This window comes from Bison bison, unplaced genomic scaffold (assembly GCF_000754665.1).
Source record: "Bison bison bison isolate TAMUID 2011002044 unplaced genomic scaffold, Bison_UMD1.0 scf7180017864043, whole genome shotgun sequence".
Taxonomy (NCBI): Eukaryota; Metazoa; Chordata; class Mammalia; order Artiodactyla; family Bovidae; genus Bison; species Bison bison.
Genome location: NW_011494615.1, coordinates 2536157 through 2545349, shown reverse-complemented (window position 1 = coordinate 2545349; position 9193 = coordinate 2536157). Strand labels below are relative to the sequence as shown.

Sequence of the window (9193 nt, the reverse complement as noted above, 5' to 3'; positions counted from 1 at the left end):
GGAGATCCAACCAGTCCATCCTAAAGGAGATCAGTCCTGGGTATTCATTGGAAGGACTGATGCTGAAGCTGAAACTCCAATACTTTGGCCACCTCATGTGAAGAGTTGACTCATTGGAAAAGACTCTGATGCTGGGAGGGATTGGGGGCAGGAGGAGAAGGGGACGACAGAGGATGAGATGGTTGGATGGCATCACTGACTCGATGGACATAAGTTTGGGTGAACTCTGAGAGTTGGTGATGGACAGGGAGGCCTGGCATGCCGCGATTCATGGGGTCGCAAAGAGTCGGACACGACTGAGTGACTGAACTGATGCGACATGTGGGACCTGAGTTCCCTGACCATGGATTGATTCCATGCAACCTTCATTGGGAACATGGAGCCTTAAACACTGGACCACCAGGGAAGTCCCAGTATGAATGCATTTTAAAAATGCAAACCAAAAAAATAGATCTACTGTATGAATTCACATATGTGAAGGTGAGAAACACGCAAGGATAATCCATGTAAAGCATTAAAATCCTTGTAAAGCTACAAGGACAAGGAGAGAATCAATGACCATAAAAGTGAGGATTAGGGTGATTTCTGGGAGGGCAGGGGTGGCAATCCGGAGACACCTGATGGAGGCTGCTGGGGGCTGGTCAGGTTCTCTGCTGCTGCCTGGATGATGGTTAGATGGGAGATCAGTTTATGAGTTGTTGACCTGCACACTGTCCTTTGAGTGTATTATGTTTTCAAATGAACATAGGTTTAGGGAAAAGACAAAAGGGCACAGGAACAAGAGATGTTGTATAGGTTTTCTTCCCTACCAAGAGTCACAATTCACCCACATGTATGTCCACTCATACTTTCTTAATGAAGATGATGTTTCCCAATGACACAAACCTTCTGAGCCCGAATGTCCTCACAGTGATTATAAAAGCATACATCAATGTTGAACATCAAAGTCTGTCAGCAATTTATTACTAAAATGGTTTTCATTATAAATACAGTAGATGCTCATTATAAAAAATGCAGATTGTGCAAAAAAGCATGGAAGAAAAAGGAAAGAAAAAACTCAAGAAAGAAAGAAAAAATATATATTTTTTAAATTATAGGAAAAAAAAATAAAGACCTAGACAAGGAAAAGACAACACACTTTTGAACAGAAAGTCAAGAATAAGGTAGTGCCAGAAGGAAAGATCATTAAGGGCTTGCTGTCCATTTTACTTATTTTGTTCCTAAAAATACAAATTGTATGTATATGCTTCAGACTCTACAGTGGATTCTTACTGCTCCTATTAAAAAAAAGTCTTTTTAGGAATACATAGAGAAGGAGCATAAAACAGATGTGGAAAGTTAACAATAATAATAATAATAGGAGTTCCCTGGTGGTCCTATTTGCTAGGACTCCACGATTTTATTACCCTGGCTGTGTTGAATCCCTGGTTAGGGAACTAAGATCTCGCAACGCTTGCAGTATGGCCAGAAAAAAAATGATGATGATAATAATAACTTTGATGCTGTTTCTTAACTTAGAAAGTTAACAGTAATTCCTCAATATCATCCAGATACAACCTTACCTTTTAATTTTTTCTTTTATTGTAGTTGATTCATAATGTGTTAATTCTGCTATAGAATAGTGATTCATATATGTATATATTCTTTTCCATTATGGTTAATTATAGGATATTGAATATAGTTCCCTTGGCTGTAGTGTAGAACCTTGTTTTTTATCCACCCTATATATAATAGCTTGCAGATGCAATTTTAAATGATGCTTTTTTAATGAGCATTTCTCCATGCCCCTGAAACGTAATTACTAATACTTCTAATCATATTTCACCATGTTGAGCACATCATAAGTGATCTAATCAGTCACTATCTCCCCCTACCAAGTGCCCTAGTACATTTAGGCTGTAAGATCCTCTGGAAAATGGTCTCCCTTGTTGGCAAGTAAAGCAAACCAGCCTCATTAGCCCACTTTGACCTCTGACCACAGTGCCTCACCCAGGGTGCCCACAGGTGTGAAATAAGCCCTCCGCTCCTACCTGGGCTGGGTCTGGGGAGGGAGCCTCGAGAGGTGGCGATGTGCCCGTCAGCCTTCCTGTCCCACGCACAGTCTGTCAGAGAGTATCTCCCTCTCCTCTGAGGGCATCTTTATTTGCAAAGTTAGCCAATAGTATCTGGTTTCCTGTGAGGCAGACTATCTTTAGATGCCGCTGCAGGCTCAGAAGCTCCAGGCTAGAGGCCAGCTGAGATGGGAGGGTCTGAAGTCAGAGACTCGGAAGAGCCTGGGGCAGACCCAGAGGGGCTAGGAGGGAGTGTGTTTACTTGGGCACTGTGTTACCTCTCTAACGGGCCACGGGCAGGGAACAGAGTAGCTCTCTTTAATGATGTGCCTTCAGGAGGCCCAGAAACTGAGCCTCGGTTTTCCTGCTAATACAAGGGAGCCCATAATACTTACCGGACAGCACTGGGGTGCAGATTAAATGAGCTACAGTTTTTCTTCTCAAAGTGTGATCCCAGCTGGGAGCTTCTCTGATGCAGTACCTCAGGCCGCCGCCACCCCAGACCTCTTGAATCAAACTGCATTTTTTTTGATGCCTTCTAAGCTTTTATTTGCAATAAAGAAAAGTCATCTCTAGGTATCTGTATTTTTTGTATTTTTTCATGTGACTCACTTTATTGTGAATCTACTTTATTGTAGTGGTCTGGGACCAAACTCACAATATTTCTAAGATATGCTTACATTGTTTTATTAAAAAAATTTTTTTTCTATCAAAGTGTTTTTGACTTACAGCGTTTCAGGTATACAGCAAAGTGATTCAGTTACGCATACATCCATCCATACATATATATTCTTTTTCAGATTTTTTTCCATTATAGGTTATTATAAGATATGAAACATAGAGACTGCATTTTAATGAAATTTTTAGGAGTTTGATATAAACACAATGAATCTGAGAGGCATTGATACAGAAAGCACCTACTGAGTGCCTGGCTCCTGGTGGATACTTAATAATTACGGTTCCCCTCACCTCCCTCAGGGCACTTGGTGGTTCCCTGTGCCCTGCAGTCAAGCCCAAGCTCTGTATCTGAAGGGCAATGGCCCAGGCTGCTCTTGCGGGATGTGGTACCTGGCCAGGCCCTGATGTCCGGGCCATGCTGCTGCTCCCCACCCTGGCCAGCTGCTTCTCTGACTTAATTTCAGTCACCTTGGCTGCACTGCCTTCCTGCTACTTCCTTACTTGCCTAAGTCATGTTTAAGGCCAAGCCTCCCTCTGGTCTGTCTTTATCCCAGGATCTGACCAGGTTCTGGCTCCAGTGGGCCTTCAGCACACATGTTCATTGAGTGGTCAGTGACACGATCCGCCCGCCAAGGCCTTCCCTGGCCGCCACTGTTCTCACAGCCTGCGCCCAGCACGCCCCTGGGTCTCCTGTGGTCTCCGCAGGGTGGGGTTACTCCGTCAGCTTCCACCTCGCCTTCTCCCCATCCAGAACCAGCTGTGGTGGGACTGCAGTGCCACAGGCTGGGTGGCCACCTGGTGTTTGAGGAAGTCCGTTGCCCCGTTTCCTTTCTCAGTCTCTCCCTGGCCTCAGTCTCAGGCCACCTTTCCCTGCCTTTGGCCAGGCTGAAATGTGTGCCAAAAATAATCCACAGACTGCTGCTAGACACCCCCAGGCGGGAACGCAATACAGAGGAGCCGGTCCCACTGAGGACTGGCAGATGGACTTCACTCAAAAGCCTCAAGCTGCAGGAAACTTCAGATACTTGCTCGTGTTTGTGGACACTTTTTCTTTTCTGATTTTTGGCCGCACCACACACAGCAGGCAGGATATTAGTTCCTTGACTAGGGATTGAACCCATGTCCCCAACAGTAGAAGCATGGAGTCCTAACCACTGTACCACTAGGGAATTCCCTATGGACACCTTTTCAGAATGCGTGGAAGCATATTCCACCCAGACAGAGAAAAACTATGAAGTAGTTAAAACCCTCCTTAAGGAACTCTTTCTCCAAGTTGGATTGTCTACACCCTTCAAAGTGACGATGAGCCTGCTTCTGTCGCCAGTATAACCCACCAGGTATCTAAAACCATTGCATATTGTTGGCAACTATATTCATCCTGAAGACTACAATCAACAGGAAAAATTGAGAAAATGAATCACATACTGAAAGTGACCGCTGCTGAAATAAGTCAGGAGACTAACTTGGAGTAAGGCCTTGCCAGTTGCCCTGCGATGGATTAGAGTGGCTCCCAGAAGTAAGCTCTCAGGAATACTGTGTGGTAGACTGCTCCAGGTGTCTGCCTGGGCAGGAGAATCTGTAGAGGTCTTAAAGGACCTAGCAGTCACCAACTATGTTAAGATTTGGGTACTGTATGAACTTCTGTTCGTGAGTTTGCTTCCAATACATCCACCTACCCAACTAAGATGGTACAGCGCCCCCTCCAGCCTGGGGATCGAGTCCTCCTTGAAACCTGGAGAGAACAAGGGCTTGGGCATCGACTTGCTGCTAAGTGGACAGGACCATACAAGGTACTGCAGAACACTTACTCCTCTGATAAATCAGCCAGGACAAGGCCATGGATTCCCCACACCTGAGTAGAACTCACTCCTCCAGAGATTTGACGGCATGAAGAAAAGCAGACTTGGCCTTGTGAGGTGTCAGGCAATATTAAGTTGCTGTTTGGAGTCAAGCCTCTTACCAGATAATTGATGATGACTCTTGCTCTTCTCTTTGGTTTCACTACACTGGTGACAGCCACTTGTTGGAAAGGAAATGCTTTAATAAAGCTATCTCAAGGGTGGCCAAAGGGGGAAAATAATCCTCTTTTTTTGAAGATATAAAGGTCATAGGCAGAGCATCATGGGCAGCCTTATTCCAAGTTTATGTGTATGTTCAAGTGCTTGTCTAAGTATTGCAACCGGGCCATGAAAAGGGTATCCACATCCCCACGATTCAAACTGTTCATGCCCAGCCTGGGACTCAGGAATACTTCCAGCCCCAAGTTGGCCATTTGCATGACACGACCACCCCGTCTTCACACCTGTTTGGTAGGAGGTAGCCAGAATGGCCGTCACCCCTTCTCCTACAGGATCGTGGGATGGGCGCTGATGGAGGTGAGCTGGAACAGAGAACACGTCTGGCGCCATATTGGACCTAGTCCTCTAGCTCTCGGCGCTGTGCTCTGTTTGCTGTGCTTAGTTCTGCTGGCTCTGCACCTTGTAAAAGATCCATGCCTACAGCCAGAAATATACATAATAGCCCTTTCTCAAGGCTCTGCCTTTCAGGCTTGACCTTTAAAGGTGAAACACTTTCCCATTCATATAGAGATAAAAAGACGCAGGACAGAGAATAACCGTTGTCCTGGAGGAAGATTGTTATAAGACCTACCTGGCCAGCTGTAAGAACAAAGGATTATCACATGCCTCCTAGGGTCTGGCCAGCACCAAGAAGTCTGCAATAACCAGCCACACTCCATCTGCTTTTAGTATAAAAGGACTCTTGAGTTCTCACTCAGGTAAGAAGGCTCTTTGGGACACTGGTCACCCATCTTCTTGGTCTGCTGGCTTTCCAAATGAAGCTGTTATTCCTTGTCTCCACACCTCGTCTCTCAATTTATTGGCCTTTCATGTGGGGAGCGGGCTTCCCTGGTGACCCAGATGGTAAAGAATCTGCCTGCAATGCCAGAGACTGGGGTCTATCCCTGGGTTGGGAAGATCCCCTGGAGAAGGGAATGGCAGCCCACTCCAGTATTCATGCCTGGAGAATCCCATGGACAGAGGCTACAGTCTATGGGGTCACAAAGAGTTGAACATGACTGAACAACTAACACTTCCACTTTTTTTTCACTTTCATGTGGGGAGTAGTAGAAACTTAGGCTCAGGAACTGGGTAAAGGAAGCTTTAACTAACCTTATTGTGGTAAATATTTTACAGTCTATACATGTATCAAATCATCACATAGTAAGAGTAACTTACACATTAACACTTAAACTTATGTAATATTATATGTCAGTTATATCCAATAAAGCTGGAAATAAATATTGGGAAAAATTTTAAGCAAAAAGAAAACGTGTCTGTCATTCTCCAGGAGTCTCCTTTGGGTTGAAACATTTCTAAACCTCAACAGAATCAGGCAGAAGTTCTACAGGCTTATTTGCAAATTGAAGCACAAGTGTCCCTTTATTCCAAAATGAGTTTTCTTTTGCAGGCTAACTCTTAACCAGTGTTTGGTAACCACCGCTATTGTAGTGTTTGTACCTGTGTAAAGTTTTTGTACCAGCCTGACTCACTTGTTTGAGCACTGATTTATTAGGTATTTATTTATTTATTAATTAAATTTTTTTTTTTTTTTTTTTGCACAGTGTTGGGTTTTTGTTGCTGGACTCAGGCTGTTCTCTAGTTTTGGAGCACAGGCTCTAGGGCTCAGAGGCTTCAGGAGCTGAGGTGCACGGGCTTAGCTGTTCCGCAGCACGTGGGATCTTCCTGCACCAGGGATCAAACCTGGGTCCTCTGCTTTGGCAGGCACAGTCTTAACCACTGGACCACCAGAGAGTGCCTCAGTTATTTATTAAGCACATCCTGCATGCCATACCCTGTGCACAGGGCTGGCTATTTGTAACATAAACGTGAACAGGGCAGGGTCTCTACCCGATCTCTCCATGGCCTTGATTTGAGTTTGCCTTCCACACTTCAAGGTTGCAAAAAGAGACCGCTCTGGGAACACTGAGTGATCAGTCATTTTCCGGAGGACAGGGGAGTGGTCTGTCTTGCCTCTGTCCACCTAGGGCTCTCTTCCCCCTCCTGGTGTCTCCACTTCTCCCCAGCACTCCCCGAGGCCCAGAGCTTCAAGCTGGACAGCCAGTCAGCACACATAGCCCAGCCCATCAGGCAACCTCTGGCTGTGGAATACCCCTCAGTTTGACTCAAAGAGCATGGCTTTGATAACCAAAGAAATCTGCAGTAGCTGCGTTCTTGGGAGGGAGTGGTAGGTACAGGTGAAACTGGCAAGCCTTTAAGTTACAGGTAAAAAGCTTGCAGACCCACAGTGACTGGGAGTCACACTGTCCTAGTTCAGATCCTGACCCTGCCACTCAAGCTGTCTGACCTTGGTAAAGTTATTTCTCTGAGCCTGAGTTTCCTTATTGTGAAAAATTACGCTAATTACCCATTAGTCAAAGATAGTGTGAGGATAAGCAATGACATATCTAAAGCATGTCATATGGTGCTTGGAACATTGTGGGCCCTCAGGAAATGAAGAATGACTATTCAAGGCAAGAAGGTCCCAGACAGGGTAATAAAAAATCTGCATTCAGGGGACTCATGGAAGAAGGAACATTCTCTTTCTAAGAGGCTCTGGTGGAAGCTTTCCCCTGGGAGGACAGGCCGGGAGGACAGGCCAGAAGGACCAAGTTGTATAGAGTCAAGAGGGTGGGTGATGGGCCTCACATACTGGGGGGCCGCTCAATGTACCACCTTCTCTTGGGGTCTCTGGGACTTTGAACACTACTGCCTATCCCCTTAAAAGTGGCAATCCTCTCTTCACTGCCTGTGATCCTGTTCCATCCCAGCTGCTCCCTTGATAAGGATTCTTGAGTGACAGCGGGTTGGGAGGGACTTACAGGATCTGGGCCTGGGCTGGTTGAGTCTGTACAGGGATCCAGGAGGCAGAGTCAGTTCTGGATTGGCTGCTGCCAAGAAGCAGGGGAATTCGGTGATTTGGAATCTAATACATTTTACCTGGTACGTGAGAGTATGGAAACGGGCTAGAGTTGTCCCTGGTAACGGGGCAACAATCACCAGCATTGGTCCACAGGTATATGTGCGAGGGTGGGGCTAGTCTTTTTGTTATTGGGGAGTGACCCTGTCTGAGCAGCTTTGATGTTCAGGTGAGAACTTAACAGTCAGGCAGCCAACAGGGGAGCTTCCCCTCTTGTATTAGGGAATCCAATACAGTGGAGCCCACAGAATGGGGACAATGAGAAGAATGGCCATGACTGCATGTGAAGTTCAGTCCATGGTTTACAAAGCTCTCCCACAGGAATTCCCTTTCAGGGCAGGAACTGAAATCCACAGAGGTTAGAGTAACCAGGCATTCAGCTGGTAGGTTGAGGGGTGGTAGAAAGGAAGCCCACACCAGGTCAGAAATTTACATACATGCAGTTCTTGACTGTTTCTCTGCAGATTACCAAACCCAAAGTGAAGTGGAGAACCATCACTCCTTCCTAAAGGGCTTTCCTCCTGGCCTTGAGAGAACAGCAGGTGAGGGGGGAATGGAAAATGGAGGGGTTGTTGATGGTGGGGGAGGAGCAGGTTGGTGAATTGTGTGCTCGATGGCTCAGTCATGTCCAACTCTTTGCAGCCCCATGGACTGTAGCCCTCCAGGCTCCTATGCTCCTTGAAATTTTCCAGGCAAGAATACAGGAATGAGATGCCATTTCCTACTCTTAGGGATCTTCTGGATCCAGGGGTCGAACCTGGGTCTCCTGCATTGGCAAGCAGATTCTTTACCACTAACGCCTCCTGGGGAGGTTGGTGAATCATTTCCTAAATGAAAGCCTTGGGGCTCCACTTTGTGGTTGTCACATGAACGGCTGGCCCCCGCCTGGCTGAGGCATGTGTGGGCCGCAAGGTCTCCTCTGGGGCTCTGAGTCAGGCAGGCCCTCTGCCAGGCACATCATAGTCAGGGGCTCATTTGATACTCAGCCCATTGACCTGAGAGCTGTGTGTACTCAGCCATCATACAGATGATAACACAGCTGAAGTCAGAGTTTACCCAGGAAAAGAGTGTTGAAGCTGGGCATTTAGGCCTTGCCTTGTCCAGTCATGGAGCTGCGGGTACAGCACAGACTCCCCTTCCCGATTATGAATTTGTAAGGGCTGTTTACAGTCAGACCACCAGCTAGGCTGTGAAACTGAGGAGTCATTTTTGGACTTGATAAAGAGCTTCCTATTTTCATAAAGTGCTTTCACACTGTCTCTTGGCCTCACAGAACCCCAGAAAGCAGGTTCATGAGACATGCTTATCTCCACTTTCCAACCAAGGAAGCAGAGGTGCAGAGATCATAACAGGTGAGACATCATCATCATCATCCTCATTATTAATGTGCACCCTGTGCTGAGTGCTTTGTGGTGGTTACCTTGTCTGCAAAGAGCAGGTTCTGTTCCCATTTTACAGCTGCTGCTGCTGCTAAGTCACTTCAGTCG

At 46.3% G+C, this 9193-nt stretch overlaps 1 protein-coding gene and 1 long non-coding RNA gene across 4 annotated transcripts in view; one reads left to right on the top strand and one right to left on the bottom strand.

Annotated features, from left to right (window-relative positions):
* CX3CR1 (chemokine (C-X3-C motif) receptor 1) overlaps positions 1-2199 on the bottom strand; it is a 14146-nt gene extending 11947 nt beyond the window's left edge. Inside the window, exon 1 of the mRNA XM_010835493.1 lies at positions 2031-2199. The gene's annotated coding sequence lies outside the window, so the exon portion shown is untranslated. The remainder of the gene's footprint in view (positions 1-2030) is intronic.
* LOC104985355 overlaps positions 1-9193 on the top strand; it is an 88293-nt gene that overhangs the window by 78293 nt on the left and 807 nt on the right. Inside the window, exons 3-5 of one of the 3 annotated variants that reach the window (XR_824884.1) lie at positions 8171-8248; positions 8980-9058; positions 9165-9193. This is a non-coding gene — a long non-coding RNA (uncharacterized LOC104985355). Of the gene's footprint in view, positions 1-8170; positions 8249-8979 lie in introns of all 3 variants that reach the window. The other 2 variants (XR_824883.1, XR_824882.1) reach the window with 2 other exon arrangements.